Genomic DNA, 10,010 nt, shown 5'->3' with positions numbered 1-10,010 from the left:
TATTTCACTGACATCATTAGAAGTACAGACCCACTGAATTTTAAAGTGGCTACTTGCATCTGCATAAATAAAAAGTAGCCTATAATTGCTCTCACCATTTGAACTGCATATCGAATAAGGGAGCACGCTTTTGTTACTTTTGTGCTCAATTTCTTTAGCACTTACAAGTGCATATAAGCTGCCAGTCATCACACTTTACGTCATATTCCTATATACAGAAAAGGAAGGCAAGTGTTAAGAGACTATTTTGACACAACCCCAACGCAAGGAGCCAACCATTCATTAAAAAAAAAGAGCTTAATGGCGCTCTGCATCTTAACGCCAGTGCGTACTTAATTCGCATAGAATGCCATATACATGCCATACTGGTATTATGAATACATTTCGTTGGCAAAATAAAAAAAATTGCGCCTGGTCTATTATGCAGGTGAACAAAAACCTGCACACACCGAAGCTGAGCATGAAGTAAGGTAAGCGAGAATTAAAATAAACACGCGCTCAAGCCCTTTATTACAAGTATTTCACCGGCAGCTGATGGGCTGCTCGTACGTAACGTGCAGACATTTCGCAAGAAACGCAAGCGCACACCCTGAAAGCGCAACTAAATTGTTCAGACTACAACATAAGAAGCGTTTAGAGCGCAAGTCGTCATACACGCAAGCGTATTTGTTGGAAGGCCCGCTGGTTTTACGCTTCATACAAATACGACAGTTAGGTCGTGGCCAGCAAGCGCCGCAATTTCGGTTTTAAATATCCCGTGACGCACTTCCGGCATCCCCAGCTAGAGCAACAGCTATGACTGCATGTGTATGCTTAAGTGCATTGTTCGAGCTGCAACGGCGCCCGCATTTCTTTGGTGCCTTCGCTTAGAGCTTTTCTATGGTTTCGCCATGTCGAAAACCACTAAGACGCAACTGGCCAGTTTACATGTTGATCGGCCGGTCTTACGAAGCGTGACGTGTGCACTTGACAATGTGCACGACCAGAATTGTTAACGATCTGAACGCTAGTAACGCGCGATACGGGCTTTATAGGACAGATACGCACTGTGCTAAAATTACGACCGCTCCTCCTCGTATACCTGCTCAGAAAATAGAGTGAAATACTTGTGCTTACCTGTTGTCATTGGGAAATCTGAAATACTTTGCAGAACTGGAAATCCCGGTGTTAGAACACAGAGCCACACAAGACATGCGACGCCCCGACTTAGCCATCTTCGTCTAATGCTTGGTTGACCCGGTTGCGATCGATGAACACGCGCATAGCTGCGCATAGGAGATGTCCAGCCGTCGCAGCGCTTTCGACGTCGGTCGTAATAGGGCGACGGTGCATTTCAGCAACGCATAACTTGGCGTGCGTGACGCAGCTGATTTCGAACGACGGCACTCGCTGCCGCGCGCGATACGTCGGACTATACCCGAGCCTTAAGTTAAAATTACGGAGCGGTTTGCTCAGCGTAAGCTTGCTTGCTTCGTCGTCGTTAGGCGCTGTTGTTGTTCAGGCGCTGTTTAGGATGAAATAGCGTCTTTTCGCGAAGGGTCCAGCTCGCGCGTTCACGACCATTTCTGTGCGGTAACAGTAGAGGCTCGGTTCCGCCCAGAATTCTCCGTAAGCGGTGTAGCGACTGAAATTTTGCACCCTACGCGTCTCGTAAGAAGTTGAATTCGCTGGGATGGAAAATTTCCGGGACCATTGTTTGTCACGGAACTCACGGGTCCATTAGGGTGAGTTTGTATATATCCCTTGTGGTTGGTAAGTTGGTGTGTGTTCTGGATTTTAACGCAACGCGAAAAGACAGTACGTTTAAAGGTATTCGCATGCACAAGCACTCCTTAAGCGTGTGAGCGGATTTATTATTATTATTATTATTTTTAGTGCTCGGTCTCAATTACGATTTACGAACAAGCTGTGATACTCGACGCAACACTTGACTGCTTCTCTCTTATCTACGTGCAAAAACCTAGTCTGTGAGGGTTGAATTAGTATTAGCCTTGCTTAGTCGTTTCAAAAACGCACTCAGTCGTGTTCGTGTTCCCTCCGAGGCTTTTGAGCCCCACATTTGAAGTGGTCTTTTTTTTTTTTTTGCATATCAGAAATATTAATTTGTCAGAAAGAAATAATCGATCGGCGTAAACCTTGACGTAGCACACGTATAGGTTTACTGGCCAATTACATGTTTTTGACATTGTGTACCGCGTGACGGCCGTGGGTTGATAGATGTTCTACATACGGCAACGTGACCTCGAGGGTGCTGGCTAGATTAGGTGCAGACACGCATAAATAGCCAAGCCAGTGAACGAATGAAGAGTCGTTAGCGAAGCTATATTTATGGAACAGAACACATGCAGCTAACTTTGTGGATAGGGCTATCAACGGCTGCAAAGCTGTCTTACAGGTTTACTTGCCTTCTTCTTTATTATATATATGAAGTTAGTAAACAATTATTGCTAAACACCCGGAGAAAGCATATTGTCACGTAGTAGTGACGGTGGAGAAAGCAGCAAAACTATGATTAAAGAAACAAGCGTCTTATTGGGCGAACTTGTGCCCTCAAAAGCAGGCTGCACACAAAGAACAACGATAGCGGCGAACGCTGTCGGCGATCGGTGGAAATCTGATTAGCGGGTCAAGCCCATCGGCTTTTATACATCAGTCCAGAGACGTGGGAGGAGCTGCTCAGAACGCTGGATGAAAAACTACAAAAAGCCCTCGTTGCCTGGGCCGAAAGGGTCGCTCCTGGTGAGGCGCCATCCTAGGACTCGGGCCTGCCACTGAGCTGAATCTCAATAAAGTTGTTACCACCACCATCTAGAGTAATCGTTGAGACCCGCGTGTCTTCCAGAAAGTTGTACACCATTCGCGTCGCGCGATGAAATCTGATTACGCAAGGTTCGATGAGAACAGACAGCGGCTAGAACCATTCATAACTTTCGAGAAACTTCCGATACATGCAAGTGCGTCCTGCGCAGTGCGATAACATTTGTTAGGCGGTGAAAGGCGGTCACCCGATAAAGAAGTACACGTGTCAATATCGCCCACTTCCATCAAGTGCTTCTACTGCTTCTGAGAATAGGTGTTTTTGTACGGCGTTATCGTTGAATTGAGTTTTATTCTTTGGCAATACAATTTCAAAAAGCAGATTTCTTTTAAGCCAGTACCAACAAATATGAGTACCTCACGGCCACTGTTTGCGTACTTCCGGGCTCGTCGACCGCAACGATTACGAATATTGGTATTATTATGCATCGTTATGCATTACGAATAAAACATGGGCTGTCACAAATGGAATGATGTCGCAAGGAGTGCGTATTTCGGGGTCTTTTTTTTACATGCTAAGAAAAGTTAAATTCTGCAATTTTAAGTGCGAAAACCACTATCTGATTACGAGGCACGTCGTATATTGGCGGACTACGGTTGAGTTTTGTCCATGTGGAGTTCATCAGCGCGCACCTAAATCTGACCATGCCAGCGTTTCTGCACTTCGCCGCAATCCAAATGCAGCCGCAGCAGCGTCGGCGGACGATGCCGAACCCTCGACCTCAACCACGTGCTCAGCCCTGCACCGCCATATAACCACTAAGTTACCGCAGCTCGTTTCTAACAGACAAAAGCTACCAAGTTTTGTCAGGGGCATATGTCCCCTAAAGGCCAACAGGGATCATCATCATCATCATATTACCTATCATCATCAGCAGCCTATTTTATGTCCACTGCAGGACGTAGGCCTCTCCCTGCGATCTCCAATTACTCCTGTTCTGCGCCAGCCGATTGTAACTAGCGTTCGCGAATTTCCTAATTTACTTACCTCACCAAGTTTTCTGCCGTCCTCGACTGCGCTTCCCTTCCCTTGGTACCCATTCTGTAACCCTGGTGGTCCAACGGTTATTATTAGGGATAAGTATTCTCATAGTTATTTTTCCTCTATATCTATAGTATCATGGAGTTTTTGATTCGCAAATGTGTTTATGGGCTGATAAACAGTATTTTTGTAAATTTGGTTGATTTCGAAGCAACGACTGGTCTTTGAGAGGTGACCTTCATTCGCAAAAGATTACAATAAACAAGACGAGTAATTTACCCTATGCTTTACGGGACGTCATTGCCCGTTCTCTTTATAGGTTTGTTCTTGATGGCATCTACAAGAAAACCAGATTTGCACGTAAATAACGCGACCATGAATATAACGCCTGGGGAAACATTTGTTCTCGCAGAAAAAAAAAAAAGAAAAGTAGATACATAATGACTGTAACTCGAAGGGATGTCGCGAGCAAACAAGAAACAACCCACAAGATCGGTTACCCGCCAGGCTTTATTTGTCGTTGCTGTGAACTGCCCTCACAAAATAAAGCGGCAGGAGCAGTTTCGGACGTCTCCGTCCCTTTGGGCGAAAACTGCGTCGTCCTGCATGGCACCAGCCACGATTTTTTTGGACAGGCAGCGTTTCAGAAATGCCCGCGACACAATCGAACACGGCAGAGCCTTTCGCGGAATGCACCGTAATGCACAGCGTGATTTTCGAAGACGCTCAGACACACCTGCATAACAGTGCCGATCACATTGCTCAGGTTCGCGATTAGTATAAGCCGTAACCTCGCCGTATTAATCCATGGCGAGTTAATATTCGTAATGTATAGTTATGCGGCCCCAGCAGCATTCTAAATTGGGAGAAGACGGCGCGAATCGCACTGCGGCAACAAACTCCAACCTCACCGCTGCGATTGGATAATGATCATTGTATATTGAGCCACAAAAAGAAAAACAGATAAAGGAGAAAAACAAAACGAAGAAAAAATGAAAGCGCGCTATATTCGTGTCGCGAACCAAGATATACCGCGAGGCGCGTTCCGAGGCCCCGCAATTTCGAAAAAGAACCTCGCGTTATATTCTTACATTTATGACATGTGCATCGAGGGGCTCGATTTTTTTTTTAATTTTATTTACAATCATATCAAGCAAACAGATAATAAAGTCATAGAAAGATTAGGGGAGATGATTGTTTTGTTTAATCAAACTGGAGAAATAATGAGGTGGGGAAACCAAAGAGGTCACACAGACACTTTGTAGCAGGCGGGAGCCGGAACGACCGCTCGCGCATTATGCATGGAATGCTCTCTATCTTTTCTCGATTTTATGTTTGGGTTCTTCATAAGTAGGTTTTCGATTAGGTGTGCTTTAATAAATAATTATTTCTGCATCAGTCCATTCTCTTTGTGATTACCTCTCTTTATTTACGCCAAGTGAATAAATAAAAAGCTGGAATATACATATATATATATATATATATATATATATATATATATATATATATATATTACGGTGTGCACATCCCAAATCAATCGCCTATATATGGGCAGCTTAACCGGCTGAACATTGTGCAAACTGCAATCGTTCCGGCAAAGCTATGCAAATGAGTTTTGTCATGACATGTCTGTTCACAAGGCTCATTAGAACGGTCGCGATAATTTGCATAATCCCAATTTGAAGCAATCTTCTGACTTCAAATATTCATGTATAGAGTGGGATTTATTTGCAGAGTGTACGACACAAGTTGGAAAATCTAATCACTGCTCTGCCCCACGCGTAGCGACAACGCTATTTGACTATGGATTCACCTTTAGCGCAATCAACTAGTGCCAATACAGAACTTTGCTAATGCGTTCCAGTAAAACTTGCGAGAGAACAATTCATTCAGCGTCTAACACCTTTTCGGGTGAGCAGAAAGTCTACAATAGCACTTTCTCATTGTGTAGTGAACAGAACACGTTTAAATCCGTTTATTACTTGCTTTATTCTTACTCCGCTACGCGAAAGGTACCTTTAGCTTTCATTAAGCTCATTTCCCCTGCAATGCAGCCGGCCTACCGTAATTATAAACTATAGCGATTGAGTTAATTGAAAACTCTGTACTCATAAGTTCGTTTTTTTTTTGGGATGGTTGTGCGCAGGTGGCTGCAATTAATGAGAGAAACGGCATGAAAGTACAACTATCACGCTGTGCATTTTTCGAACGGTGTTGTTAAAAAATTAGGCCAAGGAAGTCAAGCGGGAAACAAGCTTTCGCTTATTCTCTCAGTTCTTCAGCGGAACCTACGAGATTTACTTCAGGCTGGCGGGCAGAATGTCACCCTTTCTAGCTGCTGTGAATGTGTAGTGTGTGTCCAAGCGTTGGGATACGCACGTGCCTGATGCCCTTAACAGTTAAAAAATATATTTGTTTTCTTTCACGCAAACGGCTTTAGGAAGCTTTTTTTCTGATGCGCCTAATTTTTTCAAACGACAGCGCTGATGTACGCATTAAGACAGGCGCGCCATATCTGCCTACAACTTGAAGGTATTTATTAATTTATGTAGGTATTTTATTTATTTAATATTCAAAACCGCGTAATACGAACATGTGGGGCATACAAAGGATTGCAAAGTATAGTGTGTGTCTTGCTACTTCTGCTAAGCGGAGATGACTTCACTACTACTTGGCTTAAATTTCCCAATTGCAACATGCATCCCCAAGGCTGCAAGTGAATCTTCCTTGTTCCAAGGAACTGTGGTAGCAAATTATATTGCTCTGTAGAGAGATAAGCCACAGTGAAATGACATTCCCTAAAGATGATGCCTGCATGCTGAACTACCATAACGGCGCTTGAACTATATACGGGCCTTCCTTGAAGCGATATTATTGAAAAAATAATTGAAATTATTCATAGGTTATTGAAAGGTTACTGTCGAAAGGTTAACCAGCGTTGTACTCCCTCTTCTTTTTTTTTTTTTTCACAAGGAGATCGCCCCAGTGTAGAGTGTACAGGCGCTGTGGAATTTGCGTTCATGTTGCCACTCATCCACTAAAATATTAACCGTAATAAAAAGAAAGAAAATAACCTGTCCGGTAGCCCCGTGGCTATGATGTTCGGGGTCAAGGGTTCGACCCCGGCCTTGTCCTCCACGTTCCGATGGGGGTGGAGTGCAAAAACGCTTTTGTCCCGTGCATTGGGTGCACGTGACAGAACCCCAAGTCCTCAATATTAACACGGAGCCGCCCCCCCCTCCCCCAACCTTTACAGCGTCCTTCATAATGAGATAGTAGTTTTGTCACGTAAAACCCCAAAATAATTTAAATTAAAGATGAAAAAAAGATAGCAACTAATTTTCCGGCCCTGGCAGGAAGAAAAATGGACCGGCCGAACAATTCGAAAAGTTCTCACAGCTCGTCGACGTTAATAACCATTTTTCGCATTGCATTCGGCCTGCTTGCTCAGCAATTCATATTTGCTCACTCAGTTCCCAAAAACCGCTGCTTCCTCTCGAGTGCGTGATAAGGCGGAGCTTCGCCGCTCTTTGTGAGGCTAAGGCACACATGTACTCCGCTCGCCCCACGCACCACAGAGCTCATTAGATGAGGAATTAAGCACTGCATACAGCCGAGGTCACCACGAGCAGGCGACTTCGTTAGTTTACTGCGCCTAATGAGAACAACGGCAGCGACGACCGGGTTGTAAAACTGCAGCCAGTGGCCGCTCGTATTTAGTCGAGGCCGTCCTTACCACCGCGACGTAATTCCGCTTTCTTTTTTCTCTCCCACAAAACAATTACACCATCGTAGATTGCGCAGGCATTGTGAAATTTACGCTCATCTAAGCAATGATATGTTGAGAGCCTTGACAATGGGGTGGGAAAAATTGTCCCTAATTTACCGGTATGGCAAGAGCGCGAATGGTGAGTTTTTGAATGAAAGTTAAATGAAATGAAAATGAAATGAAAGAAAGCAGAATAATATCAAAGAGAGAGGGGCGGGGGGTTTCGATTGCTAGCATTCAATCAGGAAATAAAGACTGCATATGTAGACAATAATAAGCGGAATAAATCGACGCAAACAAACGAAAACAAGAGGTGTAAGTGCATCGCCTGTGGACTACGCGTGGACACCATGCGATTGTGTGATATACCATTGCTGTGTCTTAGCCGACGATGTAGTTTTTTATTTTTTATTTTTTAGTCTCTACCGATGCGCCATATGCAGCACCGTTGCGAAAAAGACTGTTCGGTGCAAATACAGCAACCCGGACTCGGAGCCGCATTTCGTCCCGAAACTCGAGGGGAAAAAAAAGTTCATCGCTCATTTGGTGCCGTGCAACGCAGTTCATGTATTTTCGGCGTTTACGGCTGCTCAACCTCGAGCAGTATCGATCGGCCATGCACCGTTGTCGCTGGCCCTTTTCGGTGCACTTTTCTTGCGCGCTATATACTAATCTTGCGCACTTAATTAAGGGAGAATGATACATCCACCCAATCGTAGCAGTTGCTACAAAGGAAACTCATAGAGGTTCCTCAAAAGAAAATCCTCGCAGTTGAAGAAGAACTCATCCAGGTCCGGGGCTCAAACCGGGACCACCCCCTTTGGCAGCCGCTCTACCATCTGAGCCAACCAGGCCGCTAGTACATGGCAGGGCGAAGTCGAATTTGTCAAGCACTCGAAGCAAAGGCAAGAGTTTGACGTAACAGTTCTGCGGAAACCCGCAAGGTGGAGACACGTAATTAATTGCTGCGCAGTTGCTACGATTGGGTGGATGTCTCTTTCTCTTAATCAATTACTTCTCTCCACCTTGCGGGTTTCCGCAGAGCTATCCTGCGCACACTCGAAAATAATGGAGGTGTGTAGTAATTACTCCGTTGGGGCAGCAGCGGCGACACGGCGCCGAGAGCACGCCGCCAACTCTAGCGCCCGTGTCCCTCAAAGAGCAATCTCGCTAAAAGGTCGCGTGCCGGCGACTTGGCTGTGTCGGGCTGGCCCTGCTTCTTTGTTACGAGCCGCGAAGTCTGCAAGTAATCAAAGCTTCTGACGACGCTCCCATTCCCTATGGACAAGTAATTAGAATGGTTTCTCCATTCATCGCGACGTTTCCTCGGTAACTCCAGGCAGCTGTATTCATCTTGCATTATATGGCAGCCTCATATCGCGTTTCACCTCGTGCGGCCCCTATAGTACGAAATAAATTGCTTAAAATTCATCTATATACCATCCTCGCCTACAGGCCACTAGCCACTACAAAGGAATGTGTCAGATGGAGTCCTTGTACAATAGCACTGTTAATAACGCAAGCGTGCCTTTGCGCCTTCTGTATTCGATGTACTTCTAGATACTCTCCAAGGTGGACACTAGGACCCTTTAAGCGGCGAACATTTGGCCAGCCTAAAGGGATATTGGTAGTTCTCAAAGTGAAATACCGTCGGCAGGAACTCTCAAGTCTTGATCTTGAGCTCACCAAGATACTCGAAGAAAGAGCTGAACATGGAAGCCGACAAAGAGAGAGAAAGCTTTTTATTGAAAATGCAGAGTGTTTAGGGACCGTATTTTCGCCTACATGCTGCTCTACAGGGAACGTGACGAAGGAGAAGAAAGGCTCTGGTAGAAGGTGGGCAGAAGGAAAAGCGGAAAAAATGCAGTTCATGCGATGTTATTAGCAGAGAGAGAAAGAGAATACAGAGGAAGGCAGGAAGGTTAACTAGAGGTAGTTCCGTTTGGCTACCCTGCACCGGGAGAAGGGTTAAGGGGGATAAAAAGAGAAAGAGAATGGAAGGGGGAGAAAGCGAGACGAGCACTAACAAAGCGCGTACACTATAGAGCGGTAGTGGGCGGTGCTCTTAAAGTCTATCGTTAAGCCCCGTAGACCGCAGGAACCTTAATAACGCGACCAAGGCCTTCAACGCGGATGTTCTTTCAGAGCACTGGCCTAAAGCTTTCAGTTCAGATAGTGGACGATTGTCCAACTGGTCCAGTACTCTGCACATCACCTGTCTCTGGGCGCTATTAGCAGTAGAGTAAGTATCTGATGCGACGAATGTAGACAGCAAATGCCAACGAAAACAAAATGACAGTCTTGATGAGACGACGTGCACGAGTCATAGTTCAGACAGCAAACCAATTGACTCAATATATAAAAACAAGAAGTCCAGGGCTTTGCGTTGTTTTGATAGGCAAGGACAGGGACACAACATCCGTGTCAATTCCAAGTGGCCTT

The 10,010-nt window shown here is 45.2% G+C and overlaps 1 long non-coding RNA gene across 1 annotated transcript in view; it reads left to right on the top strand.

Moving 5' to 3' along the window:
• Nucleotides 1–1,545: 1,545 nt before the first annotated feature.
• The window catches only part of LOC126522088 (uncharacterized), a 28,699-nt gene continuing 20,234 nt past the window's right edge, over nucleotides 1,546–10,010 (top strand). Inside the window, exon 1 of the long non-coding RNA XR_008610388.2 lies at nucleotides 1,546–1,724. This is a non-coding gene — a long non-coding RNA (uncharacterized lncRNA). The remainder of the gene's footprint in view (nucleotides 1,725–10,010) is intronic.

This window comes from Dermacentor andersoni, chromosome 6 (assembly GCF_023375885.2).
Source record: "Dermacentor andersoni chromosome 6, qqDerAnde1_hic_scaffold, whole genome shotgun sequence".
Taxonomy (NCBI): domain Eukaryota; kingdom Metazoa; phylum Arthropoda; class Arachnida; order Ixodida; family Ixodidae; genus Dermacentor; species Dermacentor andersoni.
Note: the sequence above shows the minus strand (reverse complement) of the source record. Positions and strands in the feature narration are given on the sequence as shown.